The following is a 25,004-nucleotide window of genomic DNA, read 5'->3' on the forward strand; positions in this document are numbered from 1 at the left end:
TTTCAAATCAGACTAGCTCTGACTAAAAAAATAGATATAATCAGAAGTATTCTCAATGAGTACTTTTGTGGAAGACCCTCTAAATGACTGCAGCAATTTTTATCTATCCTCATTTTATGTCTCTAAGCATATCTGAAGCGAAGAATATGGCTTCTCCCACTCTGTGGGTTTCAACAAGATATGTGTTACCAAATCTATGTAAGTGGCTGACAATGTTTCTCAAGCCTTCTCATACCTATTCACATTACACTTGTGCTATTGGATCAAGGTTTAGCCTTGCAGCCACTGTTAATTGTCATTCTTAAGTGGAGTTTGTCTCTGCTGGGAGACAAATTTTCTATTAAAAATAAGTGATTGAATTTGAAAGATAGAGAAGTCAAAGAGATATTAAAAAATGCAAATGATTTACTAAAGCTTATCTAAAAAAAACAAACAAACAAACAAACAAAAAAACTCACCCCACGTTCTTTCTTCGTGTTCATCCAGGCTCATTTGCTGGCTAAATATGCCAGTCATGATATTGGCCAGTGCATAGTTGTCAGACTGCCTTAACAAGCATTTATCAGAGTGCTCTGAACTATTTAGCATTCCCATGGTACAATCTGGTACAATCCACAAACTGGTAATTTTGGTAAGGAAGTTAAATGATTCAATCCTTGTTTTGCTTCTTCTTTACTTTTAAAAGTTTATATTGTATCCAAACAGTCAAGAATGTGATTCAAACGTCTCAAAATCCTGCAATGCAAGATTTGTTTTATATTGTGTGTTTTCTCATTTGACATAAGCAGTGAGCAGTGAGCTTTTTAAACAGGTTCAAAGTCAAACAACACTGCTTGGTTGACTTAAGCACCAGACTGTTTAAAGCCTGTTCTTAAGATGATAAATCATGGGCAGATCTCCAATGAAAATCCAATACTATTTTACCCTCAGGCTTTATATTAGCTCTAGGGCAAGCCAATTGTGTAAACTTATGCTATGATAGAGAAATGAAGGCATTGCAAAATTTACCTAAATAAAAAAATTCTCTAATTTGTCCATCATTTGTTCATCATTTGTAGATATTTGAGGGGGAAAAACAAAAACAAAAACAAAAGAATCATTTCCAGTAGTGTGTGCCTGCTGAGGTGATCTCAAACAGCAAATGAAATGCTTTTTAACTTTGCATGATGGCATCTATACCATTTAACTCATTTATCACACTGTCTACCCTGGAGTCTGTGAATAAAAAGAAGTCAAGCATTATTTTTTTTTTTCCGTCAAAGGAAGAAAGGTTTCAAAGTTAGGTATGCTTTGACTCCTGGCTTTTTTTTCCTAAAACAAGTGGATGTTAGATTAAGTTTGGAAGGAAATGTTCGCTGCACGATACATCCTCCTTCCTTCTGCAACAGAAAAGAGTTTTTATAGCCATGTGTACAGTGGTACAGATTCGATGACAGCTTATAGACAACTCCTCCCCTCCAAGTACAGGGAATTAAACTACAAGTGAAATACAGTGTCTGATTATTTAAAATGTAGTTCATAATGTAGAAAGCAAATCAGAGATTTTGAGTGCATTTTTCTTATAGTCAGCTTATTTAATTTTCCCAGTGACAGCACTGGCTCCTAGCCAGCTGGTAACAAAACCCGCATGATGTTCAACTTCTATATTTTACTCCCTATTTATGATGTATTAGCGTACACAGAGACTGAATTGATTTTCAGTTTATGGAATAGGCATTCAAGCATTGATTTTTTTTTTATCCTTCACACCAGTTTGCTAATTACCAAGATTTGCAGATTTATAACAGCAGTATTCTCAATCAAGTAAGGCTTTTGATGTTATGCTATTCAGTGGTTATTCAATGAGAAGTGAGAGTAGGAGCTTGGGACTACAATAAGGTTTTAATTGTTGATTAAAAGCAGATTCAAAAAAGAAAACAAAAGGAAAGAATAATCAATAGCTAAACTTTCTACAGTGTCCTGCGGAAGATAAGGCATTGCAGCACAAGCTTGCTTATATGCCAATTTACACTTCCTTGGCACCACAAACCCTTGCATTCTGCAAAGCCCCAGGCAAAAACTCTGAAAGTCTCTTTAGCTACAGAACAGCTTGGAAGCAAACTTAGATATACATTTGTGACAATCTTCCCATTCTTTTTTCAAAAGAAGTTTAAACACTTAGATGATAAGGAGAGCAATAGTGGTGGATTTGGTATGTTTAAATCACCAGGTAATGCTAAGAGATTACTGTAAGGACAAAACCTCAGGTGTACAAATCAAAGGAAAGGAAAGACCATATTATTTTGTATTTGCTATGATGAACTACTACTTTCATTCAGGAGAACTCTACTAGGCAAAGCAGAATATCAGAATTAATTTTTGCTTGGTGCAATGACAGGGCAAAAACATATACCAGCTGGACAGCAACATGCTTTTATTCAAAGGGAAAAAAAGAGTATACTTCAGTGAACTTGAGTCTTTTCCTTTAATTGTATTATGACCATTCTGGTTTTCCTTCCTTCCTCCCTTCCTTTTCTAAAAGAAAAAAAAAAAGTTTTTCTACACTATTTTACACAAAAGTTACTGTATCTTCTCATAATTTCTGTCATAGATCTATTTTTCGTGACAGGCATATTGATCTATTCCCATAAGCCTGCTGTCTGGTCCCCTTTAAGTTTTCAAGTTCTTGCTTACCCAATTAGATAAACTAATGCTTCTATTAAATGTATTCATGATATTTCTTTCAGTAACTGATGATGCTCAGATGATACAGAGGAAGTCTATAGAGAAGGTCTTGAATAACGCTTCTTGATGTCTGTATCAAGCGATTTGCATTTAGGTGCTACAGGTATTTGAATATACCATTAGCTAAATGATAGTACAAGTATTAAAAATGCAAAAAATCCTGTTGAGTTCAGAAACTCTTTATGATACCATCTGTGTATAATCTCAGAGTTACGGTCAGAATTAGCATTCAAACCATCAGTACCTCAAATGCATGGTGATATTGCTCCGATATTAAATAACTCCTTGAGAAATGAAATATTTTGATTGAATATTCTTCATAGACTTACTATTGCATATAATGCTCCTTTTAATCATAAATAATGGGTCCAGGGGGATAGTGTTTGAGGGATTTTGTTTCACTTCACACAGCACTGCAAACATGAATGTAGATCATGTGTTTTTGGGGTAAATGAATATGAGCTGTTTGAGATGACAGTAATTTAATAAGCGATGAACAATGTTGTATAAAGTAAATTTCTGCAAGTCTAGTTTGTCTTGCAGTGCTTATTTTCTACAAATAGCAAACATGAAGATTGATCCATCAAAGCAAAGATAAAGCCTTTTTATGCTATGCAAGATAGTAATGCCTTCTAATTCTGCTTTTTTGATAGAAGAATCAGATCAGATATGAATATATTTATGCACACATTCTTCCAAAATTTTCAGTAAAGGGTATGCTCTTTTTGCTGTTGACACAGTTGCCTTATGTATAATTCACAACTAAATTACAACTCATTGCCAGTCAGCTAGAAATACAAATCATGGAATTACATTGATCACAAAAGTTCAATATTGTATGAAGTAAAAACTTCGGGAGAAAATGTTCATGTAGTAAGAAAGGGAAAGATGTGGGGCAATCAAGAGCAATGGGAACTGTGATGAAAGCACAGTACAAGCCAAGACATAAAAAATTATATTTGTAAAATGAACAGTATGCTTTTTAAGTACAAGTGACTGAGCCTGTTTATAGCTATAGTAACAGCTGTTGTAGCAACACAGTGTAATGTCAGCAGCCCTGGAATGAGGGATCCTGGGGTGGATTTGAACTAGATATGAGATTCAGGAGGATTCATTTTATGCAGGGTTTTTAGCAGTACTCTTCACTATCATAACTTGCATGATTATTAGAAAAGCATTAAGTAACATGAAAAAAGTGATATTTTTTTCAGTCTCTCCTAAGAGTTTAACATGTGTAATGATCTTGTTTAGGCAGGGATTTTTTGGTTGTTTTTAATGCATCTATATTTAGTACAAATACCAAAAAAGTATATATATATAAAAGCAATAACAGTAGCACAAAGTAAGAATTGACAAGTGTAAGAATTGACATCAGCTTGCTCTTCCTTCTGAATCAGAAATGCAGGGAGAGGCAAGGGTTAGAAGAGATATTTTGCTTTTAGTGAGGTTTGACTGAGAGCAGTAAAACAGTTTACTGAGGCATGAGTAGAGTAGAGGCAGGCTCCTTTTCATAAGACACTGAGTTTTCTGACAAGTGCCTTTCCGATATGAGTCCAGATGTAAGAAGTGCAAGTACAAGTAGTTAGAAGACTCAAATTCATGTTCATCTGTGAGAAATTAACTTTTTATTTCAATTTATATCTCTTTACAGTGAAAAAACAATTACCCTAAAAATACTATTTTTGTAATATCTTTTTTAAAATAAGATATCTGTTATAACAGAGTTAATGAAGTCCTTGTTGACGTTCAGGTGTTTTGCTTTAAGCATAATACAGGAAGTACTGCTGTTTCCTAGGGGAAAGATCAGACCATCAGAGAATAATTTAGAGATATCAGAAGATCTCTAGTCCAAGCTTCTTCTCAAAGCAAACTCAGCCATGAGATCAGACCAGGCCGCTGGGGGCCTTCTCCAGCTGGGTCTTGAAAACCTCCAAGGAAAGTGGAACTTCTAGAAAGGATCCAGTGTAGAGAAACAAAGATGATTAAGGGACTGGAGGATCTATCTTATGAGGAAAGACAGTGAGCTGGGCCTGTTCAGCCTGAAAAAGTGAAGATTGAGAGGAGATCTAATCAACATGTATGAATACCTGAGGGGAGAATGTAGTGAGGAAGCAGCCAAGCTCTTCTTGGTGCTGGCCGGTGACAGGACAAGGGGTAATGAGTACAAGTTGAAACACAGCACGTTCCATCTCTATGTGAGGAAGAACTTCTTTCCTGTGGGGGTGACAGAGCCCTGGAACAGGCTGCCCAGAGAGGTTGTGGAGTCTCCTTCTCTGAAGATCTTCCAAATCTGCGTGGATGCCACCCTGTGCCACATGCTCTAGGTGTCCCCACTTGAGCAGTGGGGTTGGACTAGGTGATCTCTGGAGGTCCCTTCCAACCTCAACCATTCTGTGATTCTGTGAAAATGCGTAATTTCTCTGTGTACCTGTGCCCATGCCTCCTGCCTCTCTGTCCTCATGGGGAAAAGCATTTTGATATATTCAGTAAAAATTCTCTTGTTTCAGCTTGTGGCCATGGTCTCTGATCCTCCCACCGTGCAGCATCATAAAGAACCTGCCTCCATCTTATTGATACATACATATCTTATGTATTATGCAGAAGTGTCAAAAACTGGTTTTTTTGTGTTTTTTGGGGGGCGCAGGTCATGGAAGGGGAAGGTGGTCTGATTAGTGTAAAAGTATGCCCAGGAAAATGGTTAATTCAAACACATTTCCATCTGGCTCTGGTGGGCTTAATTTCAAAGATGACTCAGAATCTAGAGCAAAAAGTAATTGTAACATTCCCAGAAAATCAAGCTAGACCTGTGTAATATAAAATATTTAGTGCTATTAGCTGAATGACCTAGGACCTCAGACAAAGCTCATTTAAGTCAATTATATTTTCAATAGGGGATGCTATGGTATCTTTTCTATTTCCTCTTCAATGAGCTGTGATATTGGAAAATATAATAGGTCTCAAATAAAAACTCCTACTGATAAAGTGATGAACATTAAAATTAGATATTTTAGTGAGGTAACCTATTTCTATATATTACCATAAAATAAACATCAAATGTTTCATAATGTACTGCAATTCCAATATATTGAGAATTAAACTATACTTCTTAGTTAGAGGAACTGCAAAAAGGCAAAAAAGTAAGACAACTTTAAGATTATTTGTGCTTTATTTGTGCTCAGTCCATAATTCTCTGAAGATCAGTAATCTGCATGCTTTTCCAAATATTCCAATTCTACTGTACTTCATTACATAGACCATAAAATAGCAAAAAAAAATAGTGTTGCCATATTATTTGAAGCTTCTCAGACCTGTGATCAAATTATGTGGTTGAAGCAGTCTGTGTTTGTAGGATCAGTTGACCAAATGTCCAGAGATGTGAGTAACCAAAGGCTCTCTGTGTGCATCAAGCAGGAATCCCTGGTGGGACTAACAAGGGACAACAAACTTTCATTAAAACATTTCTGCTAATTTAGCTCAGCTGGAATAGCTTTGTGAAATAAAATAAAAAACATTAACCTCACTCATAGGTATGTATGCGTTGCAAACAAGGAAATTAGAGAGCCTTATAGCATATAGCTCAATTAAGTGTGGGTAGGGAGGCAAATTATATGTACTAAAACATATTTAGGTTGTTGCAGGCTTTGCTGCACTGTATTTTTTTTCTATCACTGAAAACTGTGGACGTGAAAATCGCAATCAGTTCTGATTTCTGTTTTCTGAGAAGGCAGCAGATCATTTATACACACGGTTAACCTCTAATTCTCCCTTTTAAATATATTTTATATTTCTAAGCAATCATTTATAGTACATTTTCCTCCATGTCTTTGAGACAATTAATAACCACATGTTAAATAATTAGTTAGTAGCCAACGGCTGATATACTGCTGTCTGGAAATTTGTTTATAATATGGTCAGTAGACAATGAAATGATTGACCTTGAGTTTAGAGAAATGACACATAGGGTAAACAAAAAATAAAATCTAAGCTCTGCACAATTTGTGGAACATTTCATAACCATTTCTAAATTTATACCTCTCAAGAATGCAGTGTACTTTCTATTTAGGAAAAAAAAAATCTTCCCATGCAAGTCATGCTTCTCTGGCAACAACCCATTGTGAATTAAATGAACACTATTCAAATGAATGTCACATTTATTCACCACATTTAGCCTTCTAAGAAAGAGTCTATCTGAAGACTTTAATGAGAAATAGTAAAATATTAATTTCTTATGCTGGATGCATTCCAGTTTCCCTGAAAAAAATGAGGGCTTTCTTTGTGTGATATAAAATTCCTATATAATATCCTTCATGTGCAATGTACTCACTTGCTTTTATTTCCACTCATACTGTGATAACATAGCCCAACTAGTTTACAGGAACTGTTTGGATAATTGGTATTGGTACCTGTAAAGTAAGGTATAGTCCAGGATGATAAGACCAGCTGAATAAGACCACCAATATGCAGCTGTGTTATTGTTTTGTATAACAACCTGTTTTAATGCTGCTGTATCTGAACCAGAACCTAAGTTTAAGTAGATGTTTATGTATGGATGGGTACAAGGAACACAGAATCTGGCCCTTTATCAATGTCCAATACATGTATCTGTATGCAAAACTACTGATTCTCAGTAAATAATAATAGTAATTCCATGTATAGAATTGTTCAGGGAAGAAGACCTACAATTAAGTATGTAAATGTGCTGGGATCTCTACAAATCCTGCTTTTAAGTTTTACAGAATAACATCTATTTGCCTGTATCATAGGCAAACATAAATAACATCTCACTTTGCCTGTATAGACTGGGGTTTTTGATAGCGAGGCACACTGAAAATTCAGAGATTTTATTTAGCTTTATTTTTTCCTGTAGTGTGTTTCATACATTAATTATTTTTTTCCTACAAGAACAAATTCATATCACATTACTGTATAAAAAACATTACTGTATAAAAAATCGCAAGAGATACCGTTAATACTTCCATATATTTCCTTCAACATGAATTTATCCTTCTTTCCTTGGTGCAAACATGACAGAAAATGCTAATTGCAAATAGATCTATTTTCCTTCACAGTGCAGTATTTAAAAGGCAGACAGGCTGTGTTACAGCCTTTGCTTCTGTTTGGAATGGTTCATCCTTACAGAGTCTTTAGAGAGGGAAGTTGTATGACAGACAAGTTGTAGGCTTTATCATGAATGAGTACACACACTTGATTAAAGGGGAGGAAAAGGCAAATGCATAGCTGCCTTTGGCAAAAAAAAGTTACTGATTTTATTTCAGAATGAGCAGCTAGTAAGCTTTTGAAAGGATCAAATCTGAATTTATAGGCAAGAAAGATGTTAGGTTTTACAGTTTTGTACAAGCAGTCTTTTCAACGGTGTTGCTAAGTGAAATAAGCAATAAAAACTATCATTTCATTTTCTGGAATATGTTGGCAATACTATAAGCTGCTGGTTTAAAATAAAGTGTTCCTGAAAAAGATATTAAAAAACATTTCAATCTGTTTCTGCGCTTCAGTGGAGAAAAAAATCTTTCTTATATGGATGTGCCAATTTAATTTGTATTCTGACTTTGAGAAGCATAAATTTTGAGGCAAAAAAAAATTATTTAATTTATGAAAGATTTTGATTTTTTCCCATACACACTTTTCCCCACAACGGATGGGGGATCTACTAGGTTCAAGAATTTTACCCGTATTAGGAGACCAAGGAGGGAGGGCGGGAAGAAGAGAGAAAGCTAGTCTGCTTTTATCCATCTTGTAAAATACTATGAAACCCGTCAAGTGCAGTGATAGCTCCCCAAGTATGATGAGGCTTCACACAGAGAAACAAGGAATGACAAGATATCCTGTGTGTTCCTACCTTGCCAGGAATCTTTGCAACCTGATTGAAACACAGTATTAGCTTAGGGCACCAAATGTATTGCAATACCTCAGTACTTCTACGAAAATACTTCAACAGCCCCCTTACTTTATTACATATAACAACATAAACCATTAATGATGAAGCTGGCAAAGCCTTGACTTCCAAATATACGGTGCAGATAAGAAAAAAAAGTAATATTTGACCTTGGGGTAAGGAGGAAAGAACTCTGTTTCAATTTAAAAGCATTAGCATACCAAATTCAATATGTAAATGCCATGAGTTGTACTACACAATTTATAAACAGCAGCACTAGACTTAGGTTTATGAAGCAACAGTGCCTTGGTTTGTATTAACATCTACATCTGCTAAACGTCTATTAGTATAAACTAATCACTACAGGATTTTTTATTAAAAAATATACAGGGACATTAAATTGAAGTACAAATTTCTTAGTTCAAAGAAGAATCTAGAAGAGAGGTACTGGACCTCTTCTCTCATTCTAGTGTTGAGAAACAGTTCATTCCAGCTTGTATGAGGCCAGTACTGTTAGGTTTAAGCACAGCTCCTTTTTCATATATCTGCAGTTAATATATTAAATTATGTACCAAATATTCCAATGGTATTTGGGATAAGGCAGAGGCTCTTGAAGCAGACCAGTTTTTATTTCAAGCTATCAAAGTTGATATTACCTTCCTGTTCCTGGGAAGATGTCTGATGTGTGTCCTAAAATTCTCCTGGAAATTCAGACGAGCTTTAGCGAAACAAGTAGCTTTGCAAATTATCACATCAAATAATATATCATATATTGCTTTTATTTACAACATACTCATGGGTAAATATTTATTGCTCGTCAGTGAACTGTTGCTAATAAATTTGTTTGTGGCACAAACAGGGCATACATGTTTAAATGTTTTCACATTGTTAAAAGAATCTTATAGAAAATAAATGATGTCGATGAGTTTTGCATCCCTCACATCTCAAAAGCAACAAAAAAAAAGAGAGAGGAAAAAAAAACAAGAAATGGAATCATTTTGAAACACTTAAAAAGAGAGCATTTTTGTTTTTAGCCATTCACATTAAATTTGTAAACCCTTCTGTCAGCCACACAATTGCTTCCAGTGACATGCCTGTTTTTCCTCTTGCCTTCACACCTCCTTATGCTCTCCCTTATCCTCTGGTGGGCTTGGTGCTGAGCCAAGGGTCACAGCCCTCCCACTCATTCCCTTAGCAAAGAGCTACGTATATATAACCTCTACATAATATCTGACTACAAAACTACTTCACTAAAAATGCACAGAAGCTTCAGTGGATCTCAATGCTGGAGCCAGAAGAAGTATGTTTTCTTTTTACAAGTGCAGGCGGTATTTAACAGGCTGTGGCTCAAGCAGACTAGCAATTATGGTTAATTTTTTTCTAGTTTTTATATGTTTAATGCTTCCTGGTGAGGTTTTTGATGTTTTGTTTACATGTTTTTCCTTTTCTCAGGAAAGCCTGCTGTTTTGTTCTGGTACTTCCACAAGAACCAATAACACATGATGCATAGTCCAATTAAATTCATTTTTACTAATGATAGCCTTCAATATTAACCAGTATCCAGACCTTTTATTTTATGCAATCATGCTGTGTCCTGAAATATGAAAAACCCAGTAAAATAGAGAATAGTATTTCCATAAATGTTTATCATAATTAGGATTTCAAATAAAGCATATGCCACTTTTAATGGTACAGATTTGACAAAAGAGGGCTCATACATTATTAAAATAGCAACACAAACAAAAGCAGATTTTTTTTCAAGTTCAGAATGCAAGTATCTGAGAAGAAGACAGGCTGAGATTTGAACCTGAGTTTAAACCTCAGGCATTTGGCAGTTTTTAGATAATACTTAGTCTTGGTTTACTTTTTTCCATGTCAAAAAATCATTTGCATTTGGTTACATCAAATATATTTAAACAAGATAAAGCCTTTGTTTTGTGTAAAACCAAATATATCAAAAATTAATGCTTTTCCTTCCCTCCTTTCCTCCTCTCATGTCATTTAATTTTTGTTTTACCTTCTGTTCAGCCTGAGCCAAAATATTTCCCTACCTTCTTTTTGAATGTTTTCATTAATTTCCATTCTCTTCTATATAGCACTGACAAAGGGAAAAAAAAAAAAGATATATGCAATTTAAATTACATACTCTTCTACTTTAAATAAAGAATATCTGATAGAAGAATAACTTATGTATGTATTTCTTTCCATGAAGATCAATATTGCAGGAATTTCTCATCAGTCAATTCTGTTGGAGCTAACAAGTTCTACACATCCCTATGGGTATAGTTTTCCCCAGGTCGTTCTCATTATACTCGAGCTGAGCCAAGTTGATTTAGGTTCTCCCTGGCATCTGTCATCAGGGGCATTCCCAGCAATGAGTGGGTTGTCATGTTGCAGGCTGGTTGATAGTGAATCCGACCATGTCAGAGATACGTAACTTTCTTTCATCCTTCCTGGACTTAATTCATTATCCAATTGATCATGGTCAGGCCACAGTTACACAGTAAAACAGATGGCCTAAGTCAATAATAGTATGAATACTGACAGGATGGTCAATGTGATGCTCAACAGGATGGTCAACAGTTAACAGTACACATATCAATGGACATCAGTATGGATACTGAACAGATAATCCAGTGCAAAATTTCAAAGTACTCAGTTGCTTACGATGTGAGTTTATATCGTGACTTCCCCTTTTCTGACTAGGTTTGCTCAGCCCTCATGTGGTCACTGGAGGGCCACAGCAACCCACAGTGTAGTCACTCCAGCTGTGGAACACCTGGAAATCCTAAACTCCTGAGGAGCACCCCAGAGAAAACCACCATTCTATGGGCTGCACCATTGTGAGCCGCATGTTTTTCTGTGTAGCACCTATTATCTGTACTGAGGCAATGAAGATGTAATTGTTATTATTTATGTAATAGTTTGGCTTGCTATTTTCAATTTCCTTTTAAAGGGCAGATAAGAACAATTTTACAGCTGATTATGTTGCCACCTACCAAACTTAATTCCAGCATAAAGACTGTACATAAAATAAGAGCTGGTGAATTAATTGTCTCCTTAAATTAAAAATAACAATTCCAGAAACCTCCAACCAGCCTGTACCCATTTCAAGACTCGTGAACTTGCCAGTCAGGTCCTCCATTTGAGCACTCCCAATCTGCCTATCCTGGTGGGCCTCCCCACACACAGCTGTGCTCTCTCCAGCCACCTCCTGCCACGGGAGCAGCAAGACTCTGGGACTATGCCCTGTCCTCACCACAGGACACCCACCTCCACCCCTCATCTCGCAGAGCATTGCCAGCCATCATGTGTCTGTGCATCAGGGACACACTGGAGACAGAAGCAAACGTCACAGTAGCAAGGCCCCCCTTGAGGGCCCCAAACCACACAAAGAGTAACACTCCATCCTTTCCATTTGCTTCTATTCCTCCAAGGGTTTGGATCAGGGACCTCCTCTGAACAGCCACTCACAGCCCTGTTCACGGTCAGGTCCCACGTCAAGGAAGCAGATGTGATCTCAGCCACTTGCCATCTCTTGCCTTTGTGTTTTGCTTCCTGTACCTTGGAGTACCACATGGTACCCCAAGGGACCTGATTACTGAGGGACCCTTTGGGGTTTCAACAGAGCAGGCCAAATGCCTTGGACACCACCCACCTTCTCTCTCCTCTGGTTCAGGGGGCTCACAGCTGATCCCTTGGGGACAACCAGGCACACTGGCAGTGTCCATGCAGGACTCCTAGGCAAGCAGGCTGCCAAAGGCTCACAGGCATGATTCTGGTACCATACTGGTATGCAGCTGTATGGCTCAGATTTCAAAGTGGAGTCTTTGCAAGAACTGCTCCTTGCACGACAGAGAAATAGGTCATTGTATTCCTCTGCTATGAGGACTAATCCTCTGCTCTATTTCTCTGTTGCATTCCTCTGCTATTTCCTTTAAAGCAGGAGAAGTGGAAAGCAAATGAACAAACTAAAAACATTTTTCGCTTGTTTGTTTTGATCAAAGTTTGGCCTCATGTATGTTTACACTTTTGTTATTCGATCAAAGATGGAAGTGTCAGTGATATTAAATAGTAATTCACCATAGCTGAGAGTCAGCAAGGTCTCCATTTTGCTTCCATATTCAGTATGTTTGCCTCTAGCATTTAAAGTAATTTCATTTTGAGAAACTCAGAACTGGAGCTGGTAGAGATAAAAAGAGAGAATAAGCAGACAGGGAGATGTCTGAAAAAAATCCTACAGTAAATATTCTGCAGTTAAAAAATTAACAGTAACAAGACCTCTATTTATTTTTCAGTCCAAGCACAATGTGTCCCAGATAATATTCATAACTAATGCGAACTTCTATTCTAGTAAGAAAATCTTGATGAATTGCAAGAAACTGTTACGCATAGCTCCATAAAGAAAAATAAAATGCAGGACTCTGCTTTAAGAAAATGGACTTTAAAGGGCCATCAGAAATCAAGCGCAGATCTGTTCATAAACATACTCCCACATCATCAAAATGAACAGCTTTTTACTATCAATGCTAAAATGAATCAAAGCTGTCTTCAGTTCTGTAGTAATCAATCACCCCTATCTTTGATTGTCATCACACTGGTTGCATGGAAACACACATCTTTCATATAACCATTTACATTTGGCTGTCTAAATTATTTCCCGTTGTTAAACCTGTCATCAATATATTAATTTTATTTTGATAACATTTGCTCTTTCATGATGATGTCTTATTATCAAGATTAATTTGAAGCAACAAATAAATGCTAGATTAAGTCTACATGGGATGCACTAGACTGTATATATGTCATTTACCTAAAACCAAGGCTGATTCCCAACGTAAATGGAAGATTTGCCCCTGCCTTTCCCTGTAAAAGCACACAGCAAGCATTAGACCATGTTCTGGAATAATCCAGCTGATCCAGATTTTATCCTCCAGCATTTTATGTGTGTAAATTGGTAGGAACATTTCTGTGCATTTAGTATAGAAGTTTGTTCTTTACATTTGTTAGGACAGGCTGAAATGCATCCAGCAGGAATGGAACAGAACTGCACAGGGTAAGTTGTGGAGAGAGGAGAGGGAGACAGACAGAGACAAGATGTGAGAGAGACACAATAGAGAGACAAAGTTGGTAGCCCGTTTTCCTGAAGATGACAAAAAAGAAAGTACTTGAGTCTGTTGCACCCTTAAGAGTTATTATTATGCAGCAACTAAAATATGCTATTCAGTTAATTCCTTAATATTTTCTCCAGCTCTGGCATCCTGTCTTTTTGTTCCATACAGTACTCTTCTTCCCTTCCTTCTTCATTCTATTTCATCTTTTTTCTCCTTTCTACTGTAATTCCAAGCATTTTCTACCTCTGCATGTATATGTACACACAGAGAAAGGATTTTCCAAAGGACTTAGAATATCTCCCATTACAGTTAAGAGCCTAGATAGAATTGAGGGGGATCAGAATTGAGCTGCTGGGAGTCAACAATTGATTTTCTGCCAAATCCTCATGCTTTCTTCCATGTTATCTCCAAGAAAGAGGTTCAGAAAATCTTTCTCTGTTGGTTGCCTCCTTCATGTGACTAAGGTTCCTTCAGAGCTAGTGACTTTGCGCCCATGGTTCCCCAGGATAGCTCCCCTAACTGCGATAGGGGAAGAATTATTGTGGTAGTTCATTTACTAGCATTATCATTGCACTCTCTTGTAGTCTGCTGAACCCATTTATTTCTGCCACTAGTTCCTTAATTTTCTCTGTTTTTATAAGCACAGAAAAAAAACACATCTAGAACTACAAAAGCTGTCCCTTTGATCGCTTTGGAGAAGTGGTACTGGAACTGGAAGGGTCCTACCTCCACTTTGATATACACAGTACCAACTTATTTTTCATCTGCCATAGGGTGAGATGATGCTCTTCTTTGAAGAGCCTATTTCTCTACACTAACTCTAAAGGAGGCTTTAAATTAGATCCAGTTGAGATGCTTTTTTATACTTTTATAGCTATTAAACATATGTCAAATGAATGTAACCTTTATTGTGTAAAGTCCTTACATGTGGCAAAATATATTTCCCAGGGAAAACAAAGTTAAAAACAGCTAAATTTTTTACATCTTTAAGATGTAGCTCTAGCTGTAGCTTTAACAGATGTGTAGGTATCTTATTTTTATTTTAGTACTCACTCTACATTTTGTATTGGGAAAACTTTTGGTGTGTTTTGTTCATTCTTTCCACATCCATAACACTAAGCATCTGAAGAAACATCATTTATCATTGAGTTATACATTCCCTCTAATATCCAGGTTATTCATAAAATAAAATTCTATAAATTCATAAAATTCATAAAACTCTATAAATAAATTCCTACAATGTTTATAATATTTTTTAGAATGTGGATATGAGCAATAACTCAGAGCAAAATATGAATTTAATATGTAGTCTTAGTTTCCATTCTTAAGATCCTTCCTCATGTTATGATGAAGGAAAAGTGCCAGAAACATAGCAGAGTAAAAAAAGTGCCACAATCAGATCATGTCCTTTTGATGAATGAATATAGGCAAAAGAAATATTGGAATATCTTTCTGCAGTCAAAAAATGCTCAATAATTTCCTTATGATCGATGACTTTGCAGAGCTAATGAATTTTGTTTGCCAATATTGTAGGAAATATGTGTTGTCTCAAATGTTGATATGAGCATGTTCACAGTGTTTCCAAGTACTCCTACACCTGCTTTTTAATGAGCTATAATTCACCTCATATTTATTCAGACTCTGCATTTATTTATTATCTTCTTTCTTATTGAGGTATTTATTTCCATGTTGGTACAGTTCCTTCCTTCTAGCATGTATTGCCATGATATACTTGTTGCTTTCCCAGCCACTTTGACTAACATGAGCAAATTGTTTATTTTCTCACCTCATTTTTTCTTAATGTTCTTAGCTTTTTCTAAGTGTTTAATTACAGCTATCCATTTCATTTCATTGCTAAACATTTCATTTTGTTGCCTTCTTCCTTTCCCTATTCTGTATTACATTGATATCTTAATTTAAATATTTTACTATCTCTAGGTTATGGTATCTTTTTTTTTCCTCAAGCCTATTTTCTAAACCTCTATTCTCTTCCCTATCCCCTGTAGAAAAAACATCAGTCTGCTGAACACCAGTTGTGGATACCTTCTTTAGGATCCTGCTCTTTTTTCCCGCTGTCATTTACTCTTGAGATTCTTAAGCAATCTTCACATAAAGAAAATCAAATTATTATTCCCGTAATACCTGAGCATGAATTCCCTGTTCAGCACACATCCCTCTTCCATTCAAATATGAGCCTAGTACTCGGCTAAGTGCAAAAAATTCATCAACATTGTCAGAGCAAAGTGTTCCCTCCTGCCTTGCAGAGGGAGGTCCAATTCTCAGGGGCAGTCTCTATATAAAAACCTGTAGTTAATAGTTAGATACCTACAGTTACCTACTAAGCTGTGGTTAATAAACTATAAATCTGTACCACTCTCATAAATCTATGTGGTTCTTAATTCATACAAGGCACAACAGTAATCCCATTTTCTGGATGCATGACTCCCTGACCCTGGTTTGAAAACCATTATGAAATGGTTTTCCTCCCATTTTCCTGCAGTGCATTATCTGTTCTGTTTCACTCCATTAGCTTTGGTCAGAGCAGCAAGATTTCTATTATCATCTTGTCAGATAATCAGCTGCTGCAGAAGAGAGGCTCTGTCTAACTTTCTTCTTACAAGCTCAGTGGTGGCATGTTTATTCCCTCCTGCCTGTTTCTGTCCATTTATAAGGACCTGAACCTCTAATGTGTATTTAGAATTCTTCCTTTTTTTTTCAGGTGTCAAATGCAAGTCGTTCATAAGCAGTAAGAAAAGGAAATATTTCTTAGCATTTGCTTGAAGAATTAGACACTGCAAATATTGGTGGTGCCAAGAAAACTTGCCAACCAGAGATGAACCAGGCAATTTATATGTAAAATAACTAATAGAAGCCCCTGACAAACAGAATTTTCTGCTACCCCAGCTGTTACTCCAAGTGAAAAGTTCATTTATTACCTGTCTATCCTCCTTATTTTGTAATTTTGCGGTTACAAAATGGTCTGTATAATATGATAATCAAAGACATTAACAGGAACTCAGCATTCAGTTTACTGGTTTCTGAAAGTTTGCTCACACATACCAGTTTAATCTGCATGTAAACTGATGACCTGTCAAAACTGGCCTTTCAAAGGAACATATGGCAGAGATAATCACCATGAAATCCTTAATGCTTTGCAAACCTTTGGAAAGGCATCTGAGCAAGCTGCTCAGCTCAATCAAACCTTTACAATTTTATATTTGCCAAAAAAGATCAAAGGCCTCTTTCAGCATTTTTTACCATACAAGCCAAAAACTATCTTGATACTCTTCTAAGATACTCTTCTAAGTCTGTATTTATTTGACCTATTAGCAAATTTTATTATTTAGCATGAGTAATAAATTGGAGTTTATACATAAAATTATTAATGCATCTTTATTTTAAAATATCAATAAATAACTCCAAATCTATGGATTATATATAAAAATATTATTGTTAAATTATTAATTATTGAACCTTTGCAAGTATTTCTCTGACACTTTTATTTTTCCATTAATCATTATGGTAAAAACAACTTTCACAACACACAAACACAAATGTGTCTAAAGGGAGACTGAACTAAGAGACAACTGCTGCTGCAAAAGCACTCATAAAACCCCTAAAAGTGTCCAGAATGTCTAAACCTGACTACGTCAGGTCTATAGGACCATTAGTGTCACGTGAATGTTTCTTCCATTACATAGTTAGTGAGCTATTATAGAGTTGCCATTAAGCAACTTTTTCTAGAATTCAGCCTAAATTGCCCTTTGCTCCATTTCATCCCATCAGGGTTAGTGATAGGTCTTTATGGCCACCAACAGTTTTTCTTCCTTGCTGGTACATTCAGTCATTTAGTAACTGCACAGTGATTCTGACACATTTACATAATGCTCAATAACTCTTTACTCTACCAGAAATCCCACTGACTTTAACAGACTGTAATTACTGAACCAAAACTTCCTTCACAAAAATTCTGTCTTAATGAAGAAAAGTAATGGGACTGCATTTAAATGGTGGGAATTAAATTAGAATAGCTCAGTTTCAGAGTTAGTCTGCAGCAGTTCCATCTTACAGTAGCTGAATGTAGATCTACCAACTGGTGAGGTAGAGAAAAAGATGGGTAACTGAGTAAGAGAGGTCTGTATTGCCCCATTCAGCAATGCCTAAGTAAACTGCTCTGTATTCAGCAGAGCCTGACAAATAGCTCCTGCATACAGGTTGAATCCAGTTGATCAACCCTAGATGAGACTTTCTCCAACTTGCACTGTGTTTCTGTGTCTTTTATAATTCCATTTTTTTGCCAAGTTTTCCAAACTCTTCTCAATGACCTAGATTAGGGTTCTAAAGGACCAGGGATCTGACCCCCCTGGCAGCTGCAGCACACAAAAGTGCTTCAGAAACAGTTGGAAGTTTTCGTCCTTCTTCACAGTGTTTGTACGTTGCCATGTTGATGTCAGCCTGGTTCAAGGATACATCTAGGTAGTCAGTGCCAGGCTGCACCACTCATGTTCCTTCAGCAGGTTGTAGAAAAACCTATGCAGTCCTGAGTCCTCCCTACAGGAGAGGACATTACAAAATGCTCCAATTTTGCACTTGAGCTTTAGGAATGCTTTTCCACTGTCAACAATGTCATAGTAATAATACTGTGATTAGGACATTGGATTAGGAATTTTACCATGATCTTATTTTTGGGACTTGAAACTTGTGGAAATCATTAAATCTCTACATTCTTTTTCTGTATAATTCTCTATAATTCTCTGTCAGTCCCATTCATCTATATTTCAAATGTGTGTCAAGGGCTGCCTTCTTCCCATGTGTATGCATATAGGGTGTGTTAGATTGTAGGCCCCATTACTGATGGTTAACTTAGGTATTTAGTGAAGCAATACTGAAATACCTTCAAGATATTCCAGGACTTCTATTACTAAATATTTTTCTCTTATTCAATTCCCAGTATAAAGTTGTGACAGCTTTCCAGAAAACAAGCACTCATTTTCTGACTGCTATGACCTTTTCTTCTGTAGATACTATTCTATGCTAAGGTCAGAGCAGAGCACGAGAACAAAACATATGCATATAACAGATCAGAAGTATCAGTAGAAGGACAGGTACCTGAAATATATGAACATATAGGGACCAAATTCAAAAAAACGAGGCACTGAGACAAGAAATATATATTAATAATAAGAAAAAGACACTTATGAATAAATTTGTAATAGGAAGAATGATAATAAAAAAGCAAACACTTGGTCAATTTTTTTATTTGGTTGTTCTATAAAGCTTCTCTAGAAACACTGGCATACTCCATGAAAAAGAAATATCTTTCCTTAGATCTTTCCTTCATTATCTTTCCATAGAGATTCCATCTCTCCATGTTATGAGGACTTCATGGGTCCTTTCTTTCTTGTGTTGCCTGCAGAAGGTCCAAAATCTGCTCTGTGCTTTCAGAGAACACAAGCTGTTTCCATGCCAGAGCTTCCCTAACATTTTCATTAATTCTGTGCCTACAAGGCTAAACATGTTAACTGAGTCTACATATTAGAAGTATGAAAGCTGTTTTCTAAGTATTAATAACTAAAGCAGGTTTCCTACAGTTACAAAATTCATTTCAGGAGATAAAAGCAAATGAACAACAACAAAAACAACAAAGAAACTACACAGACTCCTTTATAATGATCACTTCCATTCACTGTGTCAAAACTACCAATCATTAAATATTCACGGCCCTGTAAGTTTTCTGTATAATTCAGCAAGAAAGCTATTCAGGCACATACAGACATTTTCTATCAGTTAAGCTGTATGGAAAACAAAACAAAACAAAAACATGTTTAATCCCTGAACTGTCTGTCTTTCCTGATCAGAATTAAATAAATTTCCATCTGCTTGTGTCTTTGCCTCCTCTCCTTTTACCTGACATTACACAAAGTGATATTTAATGCAAGAGCACAATATGACTATAAGGAAAAGGTTGGTTAACGAAGCCTTCTGTCCCATTCACTGTTCACCCTAGTATTCCTCCGTTAGATTATTTTTTCTTATGACGCATTATCTCTGTTTCATGGGAAACAGTATCTTTAAAAAAATATGGATACCTATGTATTTTGCTGATTTAGTTCTCTGATTAGTCATACTTAATCTAAGATCATTCCAGCTTAAAAAAAATAATAATAATCTATCTTTCTGCTCTATTGAACTCTTCTGTAATATGAATTTAAAGTCTGGTTTATTCTACTTGCTTGAATTACCCTATTATATTTTTACAGATATTAATATGTAAACAAATCTTCATGTTTTTCTCTAATTACATTTTCATGGCTACATACCAGTGAATTTTCTTCTTCTAAAAAACAGTGTATAAAATAAATGAAAAATATAATTTCACTACCAAACACTGAGCTATTGCATTATTAAGTGGTGCTTCTTTGCTTAACATCACACAATATTTTTAGATATCTTATTTCTGTTAATTTAATTTACTTTTAAATGGAGATAGACTCCTTGGCAGATTTTGACTACATGATTCTCAGAAGAGCAATTTAGAGTCTTGTTCATACACTTATAGAAAGAGTACAAATGAAACAAATGCACAGCCCTTAATTTAAAATGGTGTTGAATAAGTTAAAAAGATAAACCTGAGTTTTAAAATAGAGCTGTCATAATTTTTCCTTGACAAATAAAATTTTGTTAAAAAAGCTCTTTTGAAGTGAAATAGAAAATAAAAAGCACTGCATAGCTGAAAATTATATCTAATGCCCATATATTTACTGTCACTTTGACACATAGTAGTACATTTCATTCATAGGCTATTGCAGTTATGAGTTAAAAGGTCACTGACCAAAAAGAAATTGACCTGATCATCTCTTCTTTTTTTTTTTTTTTTAAACTTCTCTCTCCCCTTACTCTCCCCCCACCCCCTGGCTTTTTTTGTAGTATAGTTCATTTTTATTTCTATAAATACTACTTTATTTTCCAATGGTATTTTCCAACGACTGAGGTCACATAAAATCTAAAAACACACACTGCAGATATTCACAGTAGTTCTAGATACCTTCTGAGTAGAGGATTCAGATGCTGAACAAGAATTTGAGAGGGCAGAGTCTGAAGAACCTCCATGCCTAGACAGTCTCTCTCTCTCATACAGGCAATAATCAAAATAAAAGCAAGGAAAAAATGTGGTTCTAATCCATGGGCTGGAATCAGACAGACAAGGTGTTACCTCCAGGGGAAGTGGGACTGGGTAAAGCTTCTGTCTGTGGTTCCGTAAACCTTTTCGCCCTAGAGACTTCAGGCTGATTGGAATTAATTCTTCCAGTGAATAATCTTCTCCTAATGACACGCAATGTATTGAGGGTACTGAGAGTCCCAGCAGTAGCAGGACTATTGCTGTGTTTAATGGAAAGGCTGCTAAGCACTTGGTGGCACACTAGAAAGCTGCCACATAGTAGGAAGCATATGGAAGAAGGCAAGTAAAGCTGAGAGGTTTTCCACAGGAAGGGGGAAGTTTTGAGCAAAACAGCTGATAGACCACCCAGTAAAATGAGCCACTGCAGCTTTTTCAATGCTTCTGATTATTTTCTTATGACACACATTGCAATCAAACAGGTCTACATCTTGAGAGAGTTTTTGGTTTCCCTGAGTATAAGTTACCCTGTGGGCATACAATTTTCAGCCTGTGATATTCAAATTGTTCATTTCTTTTCTTTTATTTCAAACTACAGAAAACAACTGAGAAAACAAAGCAACCATTTCACTTCCTGGTTTGATGAATTCATGAAGATAATTTTCAGACCCTTGACTTATAAGACAGATAAAAAACAGCTGCAGAACAATCTGACTGGCAAGACTCAAGCATCAACTATCAAATTGATGACAGCTAAACTTGAAACTCTAATGCACAGTAGTTATTTTTCTAAAAGAAAGTTATTATGGTTTGTTTTCTAAAAGAAAGAAAGAAAAGAGAACAGATATCAGCAACACATATGTAAATAAACAGCAAAATGTTTTTCAAGAAAATATCTTCAAAAATATCGAAGGGGAGTATCCTGGAGAAACAGTATTTTGGTGCTTCTTAACTCAATACAAATCCCAGAGAGTTCAAAATACAAAGAGATGAAATACAAAAGCAACAGCTGTCAAAGTGAATGTTTTTATGAAAAGAACAAGCTATAGCATAAAAAGACTTTCCTCCTGCAACCTCATTAACATTCATCAGCCCATTTCTCAGAAGTTACACTTGCTATCTTCATTTTCAGTCTGCAGAGTTACTGATGAGTGAGCCAATATATCGGTGATATACACTTAAATCCATGATTTTGCAGGTAGACACAACCACTGTTATATTGACTGCATTTGGATCCAAAGACACTGGGCAAATCCCACAAAACAGCAGCAGGCAGCAAAGAAAGAATTGCAGGAAGGTAATGCTTGCATTTGAAATGAAAACTTTTTACACCTGGTCTGCTCAGTCTACAATCAAATATTGCTCTTGCCACAACCAAAAACTGAAATTCACTTACAATTCGCAAAATTCACAAATACTAAAATCTTGCTTATAATTTCAAGCTCTGCCTGTAGTCAAAATACTGGAGAAGGTGCTAGTTGGGGGATTGTTTTCTGAGAAAGACTTAAAGAAGCTAAGTACAAACTTTCCATGAAAAAAATCAGAAAACTAAAACTAAAAAAAATATATTTTATTGAAAAAGAAGCACATCTTGCCATCCCTTGTGTTGCCTTGTTTCCTCTTGAAATTATAGAAAGATATTGCTTTATAGCATATTATCATCTTGTTCTGTGAAGGAGTTCTGTGATGCATCATAAAAGGCAGACATCAGTTAAAAAGCTTGAACCAGTAAAGAACAACAGTGGATTGTGAGCTCACTAGAAGCACTATGACTGTGCTAGAAACACAGTGACTGTGACCTCTTCACTGTGCCTTTTCCAGGACAAAGACTGTTAGTCTATTTAGTCATTCTTTGTGTGGAAACCACTCCATATCTTTGATCATCTCTGTGCTTTCACTATACTTTTTCTGAGCTTTAATATATCTTTCTTTTTTTGAGATGTAGATTTGAGAATTACACAGTGATCAAGGTTTTAACAGCTGTGGATTAGTATACTGGCATAAAGATATACTTTTTTTGTTTGTTTGTTTGTTTTCTACTCTATTTTTTCCCAACTTTTTAATTGATTTTTTTTTTGGTCTTTTTCTGCTCTTTTTCTCCTTCTACTAAGTATTGAGGTAATTCATATTCATATTAAGAAAAATAAAGGAAAACTAACAAATATCATAGGATGTCTGGCCACCTATAAAAAAATTTGAAAAATTAGAAGACAAAAATACCAAAATAAAAAGACCATATTTTTATACCCTATAGATACATAGCTAAGAGAAATAATATCATGATTCAAGATGCACAGAGACAAAGCTAAAATATAACAATGCATTTGAAATGCATCATGAAGGGCAGCATGATAAATTATTTTTTACCCCTGTTTCCTGAGAAATGTTCCTCGGAGTAATAAATCTCATCTATTTGTGACGACAGTATTTGAGGCAGGGAAAGACTAAGCCTGTAAACTAAAATTACCTACCAGATGCTATCTGGTGTTTTTTTTTTTTTTTTTTTCTCTCTGCATCAGAAATGACACTATCATCTAATGCGACAGATGTTGAAAAATTCTGAAAATCAAAGCTTCCTTGTTAGGAACCTTAGTAAATGCTGCTCCTTTTTTGTTGTTGTTTGTTTGTTTTTCTGAACTGTAAGCCAAAGTCAAACTGAATTTTTGGATAAATCATTTCTAGTTAGTTAGTGTCTAAGAAGCAATCAAGCTCCCAAGATAGCAAAAAACAACAGAGATAATTAGCCATCACAAGTAGATAGCTCTGTACTTCACTTTTTTCTGTTATTCAGAAAAGCAAACAACAAGATGCATATGACCTGATACGGTAAATGTTCATGTCACAGCTTTCCACGCAAGGTGGTCGGCACAACTTTAGCAAAGAAATCTCTCATATCTTACAGGTTAGTTTTCCAGTAGCATTCCAGCAGGGTGACTGCATGGTGGCCCTAACTCCATACACCATTTTCCTGTTTATAAAGGCCATTATCAGTTGTATAAGTTGAGAAAAATGCTGCTTCTTCCCTTCTCCTCCCCATATGCTTTATTTAAAAAGCTCTAACCAGGCTTTACAGCAGATGTATTTATCTGCAATACACACTGCAAGGAAGAAATATTTTCATAAGCTCCAAGATAGGTTTGCAGAGACAGGTTTAGTAAGAACCTTGGGGGTTTGTCAGTCCTGACACCTTCTATTATTAAAAAAAAAAAAAAAAAAAAAAAAAGGCAAAGCTAAAGAGTTGGCTTAAGGAAGAAAGGAAGTTGAAGAACTCTGTGCTTATCTTTGCAAATCAGAGAACCTGAAGGAGTTAAGACTTGCTGAGAGAATCATGTTCGGCATGACAAGTCTCACAGAAATACTGCAAATAAAAATAAAGTTTATCTATGTTTGTGCCAAAGACATTGCTGAAATTCAGCTTTCAAAGTGACAGCTGTTGTAATAGATGTCCTTTCAAAAAAAAAAAAAAAAGCCAGAATGTTGATGATAATGTTGCTAATTCAGAATGTCGATAAGCTTGGGGTTCAGAATTATATTTATAAGTAAATAAGTATAAATAAATTCAAGATTAATAGAGAACCACTTTAATATTCCATACTTGCAGTAGGAACTTGGTAACTTTGGAGCAGACTTAGAAAATAGAAAGTATTATATATACAACTGAGAAAATCAGATTATCAGAAAAGAGTTGGCTTCAAATTCTTGAAATTACATTATTATATTAACAGTTATAACTAAACTAAGACAGTTGAACTATTTGGATCTTCAGCAGCTTAAAAATTTCGTAAGCTCCTGAGTTATCAGTTAAAAATAGAAAGCTGACTATAAGCAAAATGCTTAGAATTATGAAACATCTCCCAAAGTTTCCTTATCATATACTCAGAGAGAGTCTTTCCATTGAAATCACTGGACTGTTTTACATTCAAATCATGTTAATTATTATACTGTTATGTGCTTATTTTCACATTTCATACTATTTCCAGTAACTAACCTGACTGTTTAGTCTTTAATCAAAAATCTTAATTCTTTTTAGCATCAACATAAAGACTAATAACCATTTCAAAGTAGACATATGGAAAATGTTAAGTCTTCCTTCCGGTGCTTTATTCAACAAAAATATAACACTATCACTTTTTTCCATGTAATTTCGACTTTGTTT

General features: G+C 35.6%; 1 long non-coding RNA gene across 1 annotated transcript in view; it reads left to right on the forward strand.

The window, feature by feature from the left end:
- Positions 1-5,027: 5,027 nt before the first annotated feature.
- LOC148595817 (uncharacterized) overlaps positions 5,028-25,004 on the forward strand; it is a 297,456-nt gene continuing 277,479 nt past the window's right edge. The window contains exon 1 of the long non-coding RNA XR_015914412.1: positions 5,028-5,048. This is a non-coding gene — a long non-coding RNA (uncharacterized LOC148595817). The remainder of the gene's footprint in view (positions 5,049-25,004) is intronic.

The sequence above is a fragment of the Tinamus guttatus genome, unplaced genomic scaffold (assembly GCF_059628265.1).
Source record: "Tinamus guttatus ecotype Peru unplaced genomic scaffold, ASM5962826v1 Tinamus_guttatus_pri_ptg000056l, whole genome shotgun sequence".
Classification (NCBI taxonomy): Eukaryota; Metazoa; Chordata; class Aves; order Tinamiformes; family Tinamidae; genus Tinamus; species Tinamus guttatus.